Source organism: Myotis myotis, unplaced genomic scaffold, assembly GCF_014108235.1.
Source record: "Myotis myotis isolate mMyoMyo1 unplaced genomic scaffold, mMyoMyo1.p scaffold_m19_p_19, whole genome shotgun sequence".
Classification (NCBI taxonomy): domain Eukaryota; kingdom Metazoa; phylum Chordata; class Mammalia; order Chiroptera; family Vespertilionidae; genus Myotis; species Myotis myotis.
The window spans coordinates 9,764,424-9,782,270 of record NW_023416323.1 but is presented as its reverse complement, the minus strand read 5'-3'; the positions used below and the strand labels follow the sequence as shown (position 1 = coordinate 9,782,270).

The 17,847-nt window shown below is 44.5% G+C and overlaps 1 protein-coding gene across 6 annotated transcripts in view; it reads left to right on the top strand.

Annotated features, from left to right (window-relative positions):
- The window catches only part of ZNF260 (zinc finger protein 260), an 89,742-nt gene that overhangs the window by 55,315 nt on the left and 16,580 nt on the right, over nucleotides 1-17,847 (top strand). For 2 of the 6 annotated variants that reach the window (XM_036345246.1, XM_036345245.1), the window contains exons 1-2: nucleotides 8,553-8,871; nucleotides 14,078-14,198. The exons of 2 other annotated variants lie outside the window; for them this stretch is intronic. The gene's annotated coding sequence lies outside the window, so the exon portion shown is untranslated. Of the gene's footprint in view, nucleotides 1-8,552; nucleotides 8,872-14,077; nucleotides 14,199-17,847 lie in introns of those variants that run through there. 2 more of the 6 variants (XM_036345249.1, XM_036345247.1) reach the window with 1 other exon arrangement.

Genomic DNA, 17,847 nt, shown 5'->3' with positions numbered 1-17,847 from the left:
TTTAGCACCAGGCCCAGAAAAGCAGCAAAACCAGACAAGTGACGCCATGGCTGCCTCAGGACCAGCTACATTGACTAATGACCCCCCTGCCTGGCACCGACCAATCAGTGGAGACAAGGATCCTGAAAGAGCACACCTGTAGAGCTGATGAGTATTCTAAGACCCGCCCCTGAGACTTCCCCTAAGATTTCCTCCTGCAAGAAAGAGATATATAAGCTCAGGACAAAGGACCCAGTGCCTCTCTCCCTTCAAGGAGCATGCCTGTGCCATTCCCCCACAGGCATGTAGCCCCTAATTTCTAAGATACCCCATGATACTTGCATCTAGGGGAGCAATGGGCAGTGGCAGCTCGTCCAAAGCAGTCTAGCCCAGGCTTTCCCGTTGCTTCTTCTGTGCCCTTCCTTGTTTCACTGTCCTAAGTATATTTTTGCTGCACCATGGATCCAATAACCTTTGGCTCAGTGCTGTATAACCCTTCCCTTTGGATATTCCCATCTCCCATCCCCTTTTCCTTAAATAAATTCAATTTTTCTTTAATCACCATATGAGATGGCTTTTTAGTCTGCCTGTGGCACCACCGACTTTAACCTTTCAGAAAGGATCCCCAAGAAGCCAAAAAGAGAAAAGTCCCAACACATATGAACACATTCCTGTGCATAAACACATGTATTCTCAGATAATAGGATCAACTGGGTTTGGCTGCAGCAAAGACATGACCATCTTAGAAAGTGCTGGCTTTTTACCTTTTGACCCAGCTGAACAGTAGTAGCTACTTTTAATTTTTGAATAATGAAATTTTGCCAACCTAAAGTTGCCTTTGATTTTTAGCTGGTTATTAAGAAACAAAAGATTCTAAAACTAAAAATGGAACTCCCATTTGACCCAGTGATCCCACTTCTAGGAATATAGCCCAAGAAACTAGAAACACCAATCGGAAAGGATATATGCACCCTATGTTCAAAGCAGCACAATTTACAATAGCTAAGATTTGGAAATAGCCTAAGTGCCCATCAGCAGATAAGGGGATTAAAAAACTGTGGTAAATCTACACAATGGAATACTACACTACTGTAAAAAAGAAGGAACTCCTACCATTTGCAACAGCATGGATGGACCTGGAGAGCATTATGCTAAGCCAGTGGTTGGCAAACTCATTAGTCAACAGAGCCAAATATCAACAGAACAACGATTGAAATTTCTTTTGAGAGCCAAATTTTTTAAACTTAAACTATATAGGTAGGTACATTGTTATTCACTTAATTAGGGTACTCCTAAGCTGGCTTTTGCTAAAAACGTCCTCAGTCTGATTGAAGTACGTTCGCTGAGGTCGACCCCTTCCAACTCTCCCATCCACACTCGTCTTGTATATTTGTTTCAGATAGACAGGTGTGGATGGGAGAGTTGGAAGGGGTCGACCTCAGTGAATGTACCTCAAAACAATGTACCTCCCCCGCGCTGCGATTCCCACGGCCTGCCTGCGCCTCGTCTCCCGTTGCCCAACCGACCCGACACCCCCCACTACTTCTAACGCCACTTCTTCAAAATAGACTCGCCCAGGCTGAAAACCAACTTCTGCACATTGGCCACGAAGTTTCAATCGCACTGTACATGTGCGCCCACACGTGGTATTTTGTGAAAGAGCCACACTCAAGGGGCCAAAGAGCCGAATGTGGCTCACAAGCCGTGGTTTGCCGACCACTGTGCTAAGCGAAATGTCAGTCAGAGAAAGATAAATATCACATAATCTCACTTATTTGTGGAATATCATGAACAACATAAACGGATGAACAGAAACAGATCCAGAGACAGAGAAGCATCAATCAGACCATCGAACCTTAGAGGGAGAGCAGGGGAGGATGGGGGGAAGGGTGAGAGATCAAACAAAGGAATTGTATGCATGCATATAAGCCTAACCAATGGACACAGACACTAGGGGGGTGAGGGCACAAGCAGAGGGGGTGGGGGGCAATGGGGCGATAAGGACACATATGTAATACCTTAATCAATAAAGAAAAGAAAAAGCAAAAGATTCAGAAATAACCTTTGACTCTTTCTCCTTTCCTGCCTAAGCGATACAGACGGAGAACACCTGCTTCAGGAGGAAAACTTAATCACCTTAGCATTAGACTGGAAGCTCCAAGTGTGTTTACTAGATTCCCACTTTGTCCCATTTATCCTAAGTTACCGAGCCTCAGGACCAGCTTTTACCTCCCAAGTCACTCAACAGGACCGCTTTCAAGCCTTCATCAACCAGCCCCTTGGGGAAATCATGCTGCTGTGCCCCATCGCTCCAACCATGAGAAATCTATACAGTGCTCCAGCGATTCCTATCAAAGTCCATCTCCCTATGATGTTGACATCCCCCCTCCGCAGGCAGTAACTACAGAAGATATGACCTTCATCTCTATTCCATAAAACAAAAAGCTGGAATATTAGGTGTGATCAAATAATTGATTCAATATCCCCTCCCTGGGTAACTGACCTTTAGACCACATTCCACTTGCTAATGCCATTATCATTCCCCTCCAGACCCACCCAGAGAATTCTCCACCCAGAAAAAGCCACCTACTTTAAAATCCCCAATTCCCCATTCCCGGGTGCTGGCACCATTTTGGGTCTCAGCCCATATGGTTTTCCAGATGACCTCATCTATACTAATAAAAGGGTAATATTCTAATTAGACTGGGAGACCTTACAGATGACCTTCCGGACCTCCTTCCAGACAAAGCCATGGTTGGGAGGGCTGAGGCAAGCTGCCAAGGCTGGGAAGGCCCATTGCAGAGCCCCAGCCGGGTGGGCAGGGCCTCCCTCTCTGCAGTATTGATCACAGAGCCCTGTCAGGGTGGGCAGGGCAGGTAGGGCCTCCCTGTGGGTGGGAATTAATAGTGGAGCCCAGGCCGGGTGGGAAACACCTGCCTCTGCTCTGCATTGATCACAGAGCCCAGGCCTGGTGGGCAGGGCCTCCCTGTGGGTGGGGATTAATGGCAGAGTGCAGGCTGGGTGGGAAACACCTGCCTCTGCTCTGACATTGTTCCCAGAGCCCCAGCATGGTGGGCAGGGCCTTCATGTGGGCGGGGATCAATGGTGAGCCCAGACCGGGAGACCTTCCAGATGTCCTTCACGACAAAGCCTGGGGCTTGCCCAGCCTGCAAACTGCCCCCAAACGGCCCTCAACCCCTAGCCCAGGCCGGCTACACCCCCCAGTGGGGACCCTCACCCTGATGATGGCGTGGCCAGCCTGCAAATGGTCCTCAGCCCCTCGCCCAGGCTGGCCACGCCCCCCACCAGGGACCCACACTCTGATCTGGGACCCCTTTAGGGAGCAGATCAGCTGGCCCCCTCCCATGCACCAGGCCTCTATAGTAATAAAAGGGTAATATGCTAATGAGACTGGGAAACCTTCTGGACAAAGCCATGGTGGCGGGGCCAAGGCAGAGGCGGTTAGGGGTGATCAGGCCAGGAGGGCAGGGCAGTTGGGGGTTATTAGGCAGGAGGTGCAGTTGGGGGCAAGCAGGTCAGAAGGAGGGTCAGTTGGGGGCGAGCAGGCCGGCAGAGGGTGCAGTAGTGGGTGAACAGGCCAACAGCGGGGGCAGTAGGGGTGAGTAGGCTGGCAGGGGTGGCAGTTGGGGGCAAGCAGGCTGGTGGGGGGGCAGTTGGGGGTGAGCAGGCCGGCAAGCAGAGTGGTTAGGGGCCATCAGGCAGGCAGGCAGGTGAGTGGTTAGGAGACAGTGGTCCCGGATTTTGAGAGGGTATAGGCCGGCAGGGAGGCAGCAGTTGGGGGCAATCCTGTGGGATTGGGCCTAAACCGGCAGTCAGGCATCCCCCAAGGGGTCCCAGATTGGAGGTGGTGCAGGCTGGACTGAGGGACCCCCCCCACCCCCACACGAATTTCATGCACGGGACCACTAGTAAATTTATAATCCCTTACCACTTTGGCCTCGTGTGTTCCTCCTTCAGCAACCCTAACAGTTGCCTTACTGTCTTTGTAATTTTCATGCTTATCCAAATTCCCATGCATATTATTAAAAATTTGATTTTCGGTCAATGGTACATGCCTGGGTTGCGGGCTTGGTCTCTGGTAGGTGCTGTGCAGAAGTCGTCCAGTAGTGATTCTCTCTCATCATTGATGTTTCTATCTCTCTCTCACTCTTCCTTCTTCTCTGATATATATATATATATATATATATATATATATATATATATATATATATAAAATTTTAAAATATATATAATTTTTTAAATTTTTTTTTTACTTTATTCTGTTTCAAAAAAATGGGCAGAGGACCTGAACAGACACTTCTCCCAAAAAGACATACAAATGACCAACAGATACTGGTATATGAAGATGTGCAACTTCACTAGCTATTAGGGATATGCAAATCAAACCTACAATGAAATACCACCTCACACCTATTAAAATGTCTATTATTGTTGCCTATGGAATTTGTGTTCTTCCACGGGATCACAAAAAATGCATTCCATGGACACACAAATGGGGAGACTGTGGTGTGGCAAGATTTGTTCTGGTGGAAATTATTTAATAGTAAAACGATTTTGAGAGAGAGAACCAAGATGGTGGCATAGGTAAATGCCTGTAATCTCTGCCTCCCACAATCACATCAAAATTACAACTAAAATATAGAACCACCATCATTCAGTACCACCTGAAAGCTAGTCCTACAACTAGAGAAGTAAAGAAGAAAGAACATTGAGGTAGGAGGGGCAGAGTTGAAGAACAGGCTGGTCCAATATCTACCTGTGCCTTTTTTTTTTTTTTAATTTGGGAGGGAGATCATCTCTGCAGAGACTGACTATGAGGAGCAAGGGGCCCCAGCCCCACACCAGACCCCCAGCCCAGGGTTCCAGAGCTGGGAAGAGAAGTCCCTGCAACTACAGGCTGTAAAAACCAGTGGGGATTGTGGCTGAAGGACACAGAGGCTGCTGAAGACCCAGGTATTCCATTTAAAGTGCCAGTGCACAAACTCAGAATCCCAACATTGGGAAGCTTTGGGGGACCCAGACACATATGGAATGAACTAGATTATCTGTCATTGGGGCAGGAACTTGGGGGCAGCTTTCTCTCAGAGGTGCTTGCAAGGGTCATTTTTCCTGTGCTGGGACCTCCCCTGTTGCAGGCTGACTTACAGCCGTATTTGAGTTTCTATCAGTGTGACTCACACTGTTCGCTCTGCCCTGGTGATTCCTTGAAACCCCATCCCATCCAATTTGCAGCCCCACCCAACCTATTTGCAGCAGCTTTCCCATATGAATGGCCTGTCTTGGCTCAGGCTTAACATTTTGCTAAAATCTCTCAAACAAACTTCAGCTGGTGATAGCATGCCCCAAACCTATCAATCAAAGGCCCAAGACTCAGCACTTGCACCAGCCTGCCTTGCTTCACAGCTGGACCTCACCTGGGCACTTCCAAGCCCAATACAAATAGCAAATAGCAGCCATCTGCGATTTCTTTGTAGCTCCTGCTAGGTGCCCCCAGGCAGTGGCTGACTTTGCACCTCCCTGGAGACCCCAGAGCCAGTGCATCCATCGGACAATTTCAGACCATAGCAGATTACAACTCCACACATCCACAAGTGACACACTCAAGAGGCAGACTCAGTCAGCACCAAAGTCCCACTGAAGCAAGTCCTGCTCCATAGGGGTATCTCCTGTACAGCAACTCTCCTACTGTAGTTGCAGCTGGTCCTCATGGCCAGTTGGGCCGAAGGTCAATTCCTCTCAGTGATGCCAATAGCAATCAAGGCTCAACTACAAGACTGTGCACAAAGCCCACACAGGGGCACACAGAGTGCCCAGGAGACTGGGGAGGCTGAACAACTGGGCCCTATAGGACACTTACTACACAAGAGCACTCTACACAAGGCTGAACAACTGGGCCCTATAGGACACTTACTACACAAGGCCACTCTACCAATTCTATAGCAGCTCTATCTAATACATAAAAACAAACATGGGGGAGCAACCAAAATGTGGAGACAAAGACATATGTTACAAATGAAAGAAATGGAAGCAAGCAAACTACTGGATACAGAGTTCAAAACCATCATTATTAACTAACTCAAGGATCTGAATGAGACTTTCAGGGATCTTAGTGAGAATGTCAAAGACATAAAGGATCAGTCAGAAATGAAGTATACACTAACTGAAATAAATAATAATTTACAGGGATTCAACAGTAGAGTAGAGGATTCCAAGAATCAAATCAACAATTTGGAATATGAGGAAGCAAAAGATACCCAATCAGAGAGCAAAAAGAAAAAAGAATCCAAAAAAATGAAGATAGTGTAAGGAGCCTCTGGGACAACTTCCGATGTACCAACATTGACACCATGGGGATGCCAGAAGGAGAAAAGAGAGCAAGATATTGGAAACCTATTTGAAGAAATGATGACAGAGAACTTCCCCTACCTGGTGAAAGAAATAGACTGACAAGTTCAGGAAGCACGGAGTCCAAAACAATAGGAACCTAAAGAGGCCCACACCAAGACACATCATAATTAAAATGCTAAGGGTTAAAGACAAAGAGAAAATCTTAAAAGCAGCAAGAGAAAAGCAGTTATCAATAAGGGATCAGCCCTAGCCGGTTTGGCTCGGTGGATAGAGTGTCGGCCTGTGGACTCAAGGGTCCCAGGTTCGATTCCGGTCAAGGGCATGTACCTTGGCTGTGGGCACATCCCCAGTGGGGAGCGTGCAGGAGGCGGCTGATCGATGTTTCTCTCTCATCGATGTTTCTAACTCTCTGTCCCTCTCCTTTCCTCTCTGTAAAAATTCAGTGAAATATATTTTTTAAAAAAATAAATAAGGGATCATCCATATGACTGTCAGCTGATTTCTCAACAGAAACTTTGCCTGCCAGAAGGGAGTGGCAAGAAATATTCAAAGTGATGAATATTTAGGATCTACAACCAAGATTATCCTATCCAGCAAAGCTCTCATTTAGTACTGAGAGTTAAGTAATGAGCTTCACAAACAAGAAAAAGCTAAAGGAGTTCACCACTCCCAAACCAATATTACATGAAATATTGAAGGGTATTCTTTAAGAAGAGGAAGAGGAAGAATAAGAAGAGATTTTAAAAAAATATGAACAATAAAATGGCAACAAATAGCTTACATTTGAATCTAAAAATCAAAATAAACAAGAAATCTAATGAACAAAATAATCTGGTGAATAAAATGGAATCAGAAGCATGAAAGCATGGAACAGACTGATGAATCTTAGGGAAGGAGGCCAGTATGGAAGCAGGGAGCCAGCCTAAGCCATCAGTAGGACATTCCCTGAGGGCTCCCGGACTGTGAGAGGGGGCAGGCTGGGCTGAGGGACCGCCCCCCCCCCCCAACCAGTGCATGAATTTCGTGCACCAGGCCTCTAGTTTGCCAATAAAGAAAGAAAATCATATGCTGAAAAAATAAAGTATTTTGGAAACAAGTAGAAAATTCCAAAGCACCTTAAATATGACTTATTTTTATTTTTTGTTACATCTGCTTTTTAAAAAATACATTTTTATTGATTTCAGAGAGGAAAGGAGGAGAGAAACACCAATGTTGAGAGAGTCATTTACCCACTGCTTCCTGCATCCCTTACTGGGAATCCAGCCAGAAACTGGCTCAAATCCAACTGTGGCCTTCTGGTTCATAGGTTGAGGCTCAACCACTGAGCAACACCTGTAGGGCTTAAATATAACTTTTAGTTGTCACAACTATTATTTCCTCCACCAGAGAGCTCACTGGGAGGATAAAGATGGGGAGCGGAGACAACAGACCTTTCTTGAGACCCAGATGCTCCACTTTCCCTTCCCAGACCAGGGGAGTGCTATCAGAGGAGACTAGGGCTTCGAACTCAACTCCAGTGCTCCCACATATGACTATGTGACACAGAGTCTACAACACAAATGGACAGTCTTCCCAAATCCACACATACACTGCTGCACAGTCACACGCCCACCATCAGACACTCAGTAACACCTCAGTCACAAAACTCTCCCTCCCCTCCCCACACAGTGCTGCTGAGTCACAATCCCCACCGGGACTCAGTCACCAAAGAACAGCCACAAAGCTCTCTATACCTACACAAAGAGGAAGACATGGTCACATAGCCACAGTCACACACCCACCACAGGGACACAGCCACAGGTAACCCACACCCGCACATAGTTACAGGCCGTCAAACATTAACAATCATACTGCGTGGACTCAGCCGCACCAAAGTTCCTCAGCTCCGCACACACAGTATCACATAAAATCACAAACACATCATTGGGACACAGTCTCACACATAATTTCACAATTAATCCTCTCAGACCGTTCTGCCTGAACAAACAATACTCAGTCATTGTCCCTGCCTCTGTACTTTTCACCTGTTTTCCCCCGAATCGCATTAGCCACAAGGCCAACCCGCTCAGGTAACAGTACAGCTCTGCCCGAACATTCCACCTTCCGATAGGGAGGAGCGGTGTGCCCCCTGAGAAATGTAGTTCAGCGAAGCCCTCGCGATAAACTAGGTGCGCCGCGCTTCAGTCAGGCCAAAGAAAGCCCAGACCGGCATCCCGCAGGCTCCTGGCGCTCCCCGCAGGCAGGGCCTCGCACTGTGGCTCCGACTTGGGGACAGTCAGGTGTGCTAGAACCGAGCTTACCAGGCACACCACCGCCTCTCCCAGAGGTTAACACAGTTAACGCAGTGTTGAGTTCCGAGTCTCCAGCCTCTGAACCTTCTGGGAAATGTAGTCCACAGTCAGAAAAGAACTGTTTTCCATCCGATCGTGAGCCCCTGCTTGGCGGAGCCCAGGAGACCTGTGGGAGCCCAAGGAAAGCGCAGGCGCAGACTTTCCGGCTCGCCATCGCAGTCTTTGTTTGCTGGTGAGTTTGCTTTTGGCTCCGCCAAACGCGAATCTGGCTGTGGGACCTGAGTTTCTGAGCTCCATATCGGGCTGGGAGGCTGGGAGGGAGCATTCGCGGTGTCTGCGACGGGACTGGGGAGCCTGAGGGGGAAGAATTGCCACTGTGACATGTAGTGTTCAAAGCTTATCTGGAGAGGTGGGGGTACTAGAGGAAAAGGGAGGACTCGCGGGTGGGTGACCAAAGGTGTAAGAGGGTGTGAGGGGGTTGTAATTACAACCTGTGTGAGACAGTGTGTAGTTCCAAGTTTGTGAGGATGAATGGCATGTGAGTTTTGTGGGGTAATAACCTCTAAACCTCACTTTTCCCATTTCTAAAATAATTGCAAGAATGCATCTTTCTGGAGAATCCGTTTTTCTGAAAGATAAGAAAAAGGCTAAGCAATTGAGCGATAAGTAATTTTAAAAGCAATTTTACATAAAAGCACGCTCATTGTGGTGTAGAAACAAAATCAGCATTAATTTTCTTTTAAGAGGAAAGATTCCCGAAAAACTTTTCACTGGGTGTCTAAATTCTCCTGTAAGTATTGACTTTTCTTAATTCTTTGGAGGAACTTTGGTGAGTCTGCTTTGAGAAGCTCTGGACTAAGGAATAGCTTTAATTGGTCATTTACACTTGTACAGACAGCTCAGAATTAGGAAGCAAGTTGTTCTGTGCAGAGAGATCTGTCTTTGGTGCAGAGAGATCAAGTTGTTAACATAAGTAACATTCAAACCTGTGAAGAGTTTTTTTGTGAGTTTTTTTGAGCCAAACTGTCAATAGTTGTTGGGAAGCAGAATCTCAATGGATTGAGATAATGCTCCTGAAAATGGCAGTTTTGCACCCTGTTTTATACATTACAATAAAAAGAGATGTAAGTGGGTTACATGAAATCCATTGGTGATAGATTAGGGAGGCAGGAGAAAGCAAAGTGGGGAAACCTCTGGGATTGGATAAAAAGTAAAATGATACACATACTTATTTTACTTAGGTGGGTGTAGGATAGTTAACAGTCTATTAACTCAGTAACAATGAGGAGATTTGTGGTCTCCCCAGAGCAATGTCTGTGCTTTGAGGGGTCTATAAAAAAGGAAAATTACTTTGACATTCTAAAGAGATCCTATATAATAAAAGGGTAATATGCAAATAGACTGAACAACCGAACAGCCAATCAAAGCGTAATCTACTCTAATAAAAGAGAAACATGGTAATTGGCGTACGACCGCTACCCTTTTCATTGGCTAATCAGCGAGATATGCAAATTAATTGTCAGCCAAGATGGCGGCCGGCAGCCAGGCAGCTTGAAATTAACATGAGGCTTGCTTGCCTCAGTGACTGAGGAAACTAACGTTCCCCACCTGCGGCTGCAGGCCTCTGAGCGGGCAGTTTAAGAAACTCTGTAACAAATACCGCCGGACTTCAGCCAGCAGATTCGCAACATTGTAAGCAAAGCCCAGAAACCTACTTTCAGCCGCGGAGGCCTAAGAGCTGGAGCCAAGCCTCAAAACTAAAGCTGGCCCAGAATAAAAAAGAAAAAAAAAGAAAAAAAGGAGCAGTTGGGAGCTTCAGTCATCCCCAGCCTGAAAACAGCCCTCAGCCCCTCACCCAGACTGCCAGGCACCCCAGTGGGGACCCCCACCCTGAAGGGTGTGTGACCAGCTGCAAACAGCCATCAGCCCCTCACCCAGGCTGGCCAGGCACCCCAGTGGGGACCCCCACCCTGATCCAGGACACCCTTCAGGGCAAACCAGCCAGCCCCCACCGGTGCACCAGGCCTCTATTCTATATAATAAAAGGGTAATATGCCTCCCAGCACCGGGATCAGCGGAGCCATGAGGCCTCCCGGCACCGGGATAAGCGTGACAGGGGGCAGCGCCCAAACCCCCTGATTGCCCTGCGGCTCTGTGTGTGACAGGGGGTGGGGCCACAACCTCCCTATCCACCCTGCTCTGTTTGTGACAGGGGAAGGCGCCCCAACCCCCTGATCAGCCCTGCTCTGTGCCTGATAGGGGGGAGCTCCCTAACCCTCCCACGGGCCCTGCACTGTGTGTGACGGGGTAGAGCCATAACCTCCCCATCGGCCCTGCCCTGAGTGTGAGAGTGGCGGCGCCCCAACCCCCTGATCGGCCCTGCTCTGTGGGTGATAGAGTACAGATCCCCAACCCCCCTGATGGGCCCTGTTCTGTGAGTGACAGGGGGCAGTGCCCCAACCCCCTGATTGGCCCTGCTCTGTGGGTGACCGAGGGTGGCGCCGCAACCTCCCCATCGACCCTGCCTTGAGTGTGATGGGACACTGCCCCAACCCCCCAATCGGCCCTACCTGAGCGTGACTGAGGGTGGCATTGCAACCTCCTGATCCGCCCTGCTCTGTGCATGACAGGGGGCGGCGCCCCAACTCCCCAATCGGCCCTGCTCTGAGCCCGACCAGGGGCTGCACCTAGGGATTGGGCCTGCCCTCTGCCACCCGGGAGCAGGCCTAAGCCAGCAGGTCGTTATCTCCCGAGGGGTCCCAGACTGTGAGAGGGCACAGGCCGGGCTGAGGGACCCCCCCTCCCCCCCGAGTGCACAAATTTTTGTGCACTGGGCCTCTAGTATGCTAATAATATGCTAAGGCTGCGCTCTCTATGAGGTGCTGACCACCAGGGTGTAGACGGTCAAGCAGTCGCTATAATGTGCACCCGGGGGCAGATGCTCCCACCTGCTCCCACCGGTAGGTTAGCTTGCTGCTGGGGTCTGGCCAATCGGGACTGAGCAAGATGGGCTGGACACGCCCTGGAGTCTTCCCCCTGTCCCTCCCAGCCCAATCATGCACTGGTGGGGTCCTTCAGTCTGACCTGCACCTTCTTGCAATCTGGGACCCCTAGGGGGATGTAGGAGAGCCGGTTTTAGCCGGATCCCGCAGGCCATTCCCCTTGGGAGGGCACCACATGCAGGGCTCATGGCTGGTGAGTGCTGCTGTGGTGGCACGAGCCTCTCCCTATCCGGACTGATTGGGCTTGAGCCCATGGCAGGCACAGCGGGACCTGGATAAGTGGGAGCGACAGGTAGGAGCTACAGGTGGCGTTGGACTGCAGGTTTTGGCCCGATCCTTGCAGGCCACCAAGAGGGACCCCACCCATGCACGAATTTGTGCACTGGGCCTCTAGTATTATTATAAATACAAAAAGACAATAGGCTCAGTTAAGGAAATACTGGCCTAGGGCATGACTACCCATCATAAACTACTTTTAGTTTAAAAAGTTGAATTTCAGACCATCCTTTTTGGTTACTTTAGATCTCTGAGTTTGCAAGGCCACCATGCAGGCCTTCCCTGAGCTAGTCAGGTTAGTGTGTGGCCCCTTTTTCGTCCACAGAGTAAACGGTTAAAGTCTGTCTTGGCATGGCAATCTGACTACTAATTTGACCAGGTTTTCCCCAGACCAAATGGCCTTTGTAAATGTAGTGAAACAGTTTTCTTCTATCTACAAAGACACTTTCTTCCAGCATTTTATCATGCAACATATTTTTCAACAAAATGAAAAAATAAAGTACAATACAAAAATTCATATACAAAATAATAGCTTTGATATATACAAAAAATAGTCAGTTATAGAAAAGATGGTACTTTATTTACAAAAGCAACAAATTAGATAAAATACCTAGGGATAAATAAGAACTGTTTAAAACCTATATTTAGATTGTTTTTAAATGTTAATGAAGGACCTAAAAGAAGATTTGAGCAAATGGAAATATGTATCATATTTTAGATAGATTTTAAAAGTCTGCAATGTATTCTGTTATGTGAAGAAAGCAAGATACACAATCTTTGATGTAATATACTACTTTTTTGAGTAAATGGAGATAAGATGGCTCTAGGTGACTGAGGGTGGCATTGCAACCTCCTGATATACATATTTGTAGTTGCATGAAGAAACTTTGGTGTGTTACACAGAAAATAAAAATAGTTGCTGGGTAGGGAGTTGCAGCATCCAGGGCAGGGATCAGAATCACATTTCTTTGCTTGCCTGTTTTGTTATTTCCCTTTTTAACCCGGGTTGGGGGATTAGATTTCTTTGTTTGCTCTGTTGCTTTCTTTTTTGATTGTTATCATTGCCTCATTCTTGAATGTTTCCTTGACTTGCATGATACTACTTTCATTTTTATAATTCCAGTCAAAACCAAGGAGCAACCCCCTCCCTCCAATTCCACTAGTGACTTATGTTTCTGTTTGTCCTTTAACTATTAGCATTACTGAGTTTCTGGCTTTGATCATCTTTTTTTACCTCAAAGAACTCTATGAGCAATAGCATTCCATTTTTGGCTTCAGCTGACAAATGAGTAACAAATGTCCACTCCTATTTGAGGTTTGTCCTAAGCTCCTCATCCATATATCCAACTGCCCAATGGACAGCCCACCTGGAGGTTACACAGGAACTTCAAACTCTTTTATGTCCAAAATGTCATACTGATATTTCTTCCCTCCTACAGTTTGCCTCCATCCATTACCCCTTCTGTATTACCTGTTTCATCAATGCATAGCACTATCCAACCAGATGCTAAGCCTCTTACCTCTGAGTAATGGAAGGTCTTCTGAGTAGGTTTGATCCTTTTATCTGACACAGCCCATTAAAAATTGGAGACCCTGGTCTATTTATCACAATAAATGATAAAAACATGTGTTTGCTAAATCCATGAATGACCATATAATTGTAGGACACTTATAATATTAACTTCTAGAATTGCATAACCTAGTTAAAATATTAAGCTTCTAAAAATTTATGAACTCTGAGCCATGAACAATACCAAAATGACTTCCTTTGAATTTTATTCATATCACTCAAGGTTCGTGACTTCACATTTATGAGAAAAGTGTTGTTATTTTCAAAATTATATTCAAAACTGTGACTGTTCAATAAGGAGCAAGGCCATAGTGACACCCACTTAAAAGTACCTGTATGGGTTGTGATTCTGGAGAACGCTGAGAACTCAGTCTTAGAGTTTCTCTGTTTAAATTATGAAAGTAAGTTACTTTCTGTATCCCATTTCTGAAAGTGCAGCCTTTAAATTGTATGATGGGTTTGGCCTTAGATGCAAAGTACAAATATTTTATTCCATATGCTCATATGTATGTGTATGCTCTAGCTTCTAAGCTAAAGGGTCATCACCACTTTGTTCTTTTTCATAAACAAGTTTTCTTGTGCATCCCCAGGAGCTGCACTTTCCTTATCCTTTAAAACTTGACAGTTCTAAAGACTCAGCCTGAAATCTGGGATGCTGCTTTGATCAACAATAACTTCAAGTTCCTTTTTTGGTCACATAACAGTTATGTGGTGAGTAGTAAATTTCATGGTAGCTTTGGTTTTTGTGGTGGTCCTTTAAGGATCCATCTTTCTTTCTTTTTTAAAATATGCTTTTATTGATTTTTAGGAGAGCAAGGGAGAGGGATAGAGAGAGAGAGAAATATTGATGAGAGAGAAACATCGATCAACTGCCTCCTGCACGCCCCTCACTGGGGTTGGAGCCAGCAACAGGGGCATGTGCCTGCTGAGAATCAATCCGGCGACCTCTTGGTTCATGGGTCGACACTCAACCACTGAACCATACCAGCCGGGCAAGGGTCCATATTTCTTGCAAGTTGTCTATTTAGTTGTGGTTAAAGCTGGAGCAACAATACATCCTAATTCTAATCAGGTAGAAGAAGGAATTACCACTCTGGGGCAGGGGTCAGTAAACTTTCTATAAAAAGTTAGTAAATATTTTAGACTTTGTAGATCGTAGAATCTCTGTTGCAACTACTCAACTCAGGGACTATAGCACAAAAGTAGTTTAGTTGACATTAGAGCATTTTGATTTCTATTTTGAAAATATTTTTTAAACCGTAAGATAAATTCTGTTGAAAGGACTGTTTTGCCTGGTATTCAGATGATGTTGCCTAGTTCAGTTCAGGACTGTCATTTTATAGTATGAAAAATGCAATTCTGATAAATACGTGTGAAGGATGTTGACATAAATCCTATAAAAATATGAGGGGCTTAATTATGAAGAAGATACAATTTTTGTGTTTTCTTTTGGCTTACTAGGAATTTAGTAGCTTAAGTCCAGTCATGCTTTTGCAAATTTAATGAATTAAAGAATTAGGAATTTTTAACTACATAGTATTACCATAATTTGTTAAAAGTTTAGTAAAATCCACATGCTAAGCAATTTGTGCCGTGGGCTTTATAATTATGGAACATCTTAACAAGTCTCTTTTTTTTCCTTATGTTTATTTTTCTGTTTAGGTTTTGTCTTTTCTGATTTCAGTTTTTATAGGTTGTATTTGTTAAATTTTCAAATTTATTTGCATAGGGTTGAGCAAAATAATCTTGACTTTATTTTCTTATTATTAAAATAAGAAAATCCTTATTTTCTATCTATGATTATTTCCAATAGTCATTTTTTATTTTTGTAGTTTTGCTTTTATTCCCTTTTAGTTATTCCTAATAATCAACTCACAAATTTATTATTATTTCTATTTTGTTTGTTTATAATACATTAATTTGTTTTCTTTACTAATGTGTCTGTTTTGATTATTCCTTAACCTAAATGCTTACTTTATTATGTCTTTTAAAAATATTGTAAGCACTTAATGCTAAAACTTCAACAAGCATTTTTCAAATGTGATCTGTGGATTTTGATATACAGTTTTTTGATTAATATTTCTGAATATTCTGCAAATATTCTACAAATTTTCTCTTTGACCAAAGAGTTTGTTCAAGCCAGTAAATTTTGAAATTTACAAATAAAAGATTTTTGTTTTCCTATTTTAGGATGTGTTTTTTTAGGTGTTACTTTTTTGTTGTTTTTAGTCACAGTATTTTTTTGTCCCTTTTCTAATTTGTGGAATATTTAAAGTTTTATATTACTATTATGGGCCAATTTTGAGACTTGTTCTTTAAGCATTTGAAAAGATGGTTTACTGGTACTATCTATTTTCAAGATACAGAATAAACTGATTAGCTGTAAGTTATTAATTAGGATAACTTCTTATTTTCATTTTTAATATATTCACATATGTATATATAGGGTGTCCCAAAAAATGTATACACACACTTTGAATACTTATAAAGGCAGTGTTTATAAATCTGTAGTTAACAAGCTCTCCAGGTATTTTTGAGGCATGATAAAGTTTAACACTAATATAGCAAAACCTATGTAAACTTTATACAGAGTGTCCCCCCAAAAATGTAAACATACTTTAACAGTTGATAGCTCAATTTTGAAAATGAAATGTATTTTAATAAACCCTGCCTTTATAATTATTCAAAGTGTGTGTATACATTTTTTTGGGATACCCTATATATGCAATTCTTTGCATCTTTGCCTTTGTGCAGTGATCCATCTATCAAAGTTCTACTATTTATGTTGAGCTTCATTTTTATTAAAATGTCTCTCATTGCTCTAAGCCAGCGGTTCTCAACCTGTGGGTCACGACCCCTTTGAGGGTCGAACGACCCTTTCACAGGGGTCGCATAAGACCATCGGAAAACACATGTATAATTACATATTGTTTTTGTGATTAATCACTATGCTTTAATTATGTTCAATTTGTAACAATGAAATTGGGGGTCACCACAACATGAGGAACTGTATTAAAGGTCGTGGCATTAGGAAGGTTGAGAACCACTGCTCTAAGCCTTCCAAAATCTGTATTTCCAACCCATGTTGTAGTTTACAAGCAACTTGGATTCTAAGTAAATACTTTCTTATTTGTATTTTTCACTTTGATGCCTAAGACATACATTGAAGCTCATTGGCAGAAAAGCTAGTATTTTATCTTTCTAGCCTGCAGTCTTCAGAACAAACAAGATAATTATGAAATAATTTATAATTGTTATAGAGCTTCGGTGGAAATATTTATTTTTCAGATTTATTGAGGTAAACTTACATAAAATAAAAGTCACCCTCTTTAAGTATATTATATGATAAATTTTGATAATTGTATTCAGTTCGCTCTTCATATCTGGGTTCTGCATCCAAAGATTCAACCAACCTTGGATCAAAAATATTTGGTGAAAAATATATTGTTGCATATGTGTACTATGCATACCTCACAGAGTGCATAGTACACGTTTATTGTGCTTTGCTTTATTGCACTTTGTACATAATGCAACTTATACAAATTAAAGGTTTGTGGCAACTCTGCATTGAGCAAATCTATCATAATCGTTTTTCCAACAGGCTCATATAATAGTTAGCATTTTTTAGCAATAAGGTATTTTTAAATTATGTACATTTTGTTTACAAAAATGCTTTAGTACACCTAATAGACTACAATTTTCAACCGGTGTGCCATAAGAGGCACACTGGTATGCCACAAGAATTTTTAAAACATGCTATACCTGACTCTTTAGTTAGGGGCACTGATGTCTTAAATATGATAACAGTCAACACAACACTAGCCATCTGGTGTGAATGAAAATTATACTTACTTTTTTTAGTCAAATATATTATACTGGAGGCCTGGCACACGAATCCGTGCACAGGTGGGGTCCCTCTGGGTGCCCTGCAGGGATCGGGCCGAAACCTGCAGTCCAACATCGCCTACAGCTCCAAACCGGCCGCTCCTGCTCATCCCGGCCCCACTGTGCCTGCCACGGGCTCGCGCCCAATCAGTCCCGATTGGGAGAGGCTCACACTGCTGCAGCAGCACTCACCAGCCATGAGCCCTGCATCTGGCTCCCTCCCAAGGGGAGTGGCCTGCGGGATTAGGCTGAAACCGGCTTTCTGACATCCCCAAGGGGTCCCGGATTGCAAGAGGGTGCAGGCCAGGCTGAGGGACCCCACCGGTGCACAATTGGGCTGGGGAGGGACCACGGGAGGGCTCCAGGGTGTGTCCGGCACATTTCGCTCAGTCCCGATCAGCCAGACCCCAGCAGCAAGCGAACCTACTGGTTGGAGCATCTACCCAGTGGTCAGTGCACATCATAGCGACTGGTT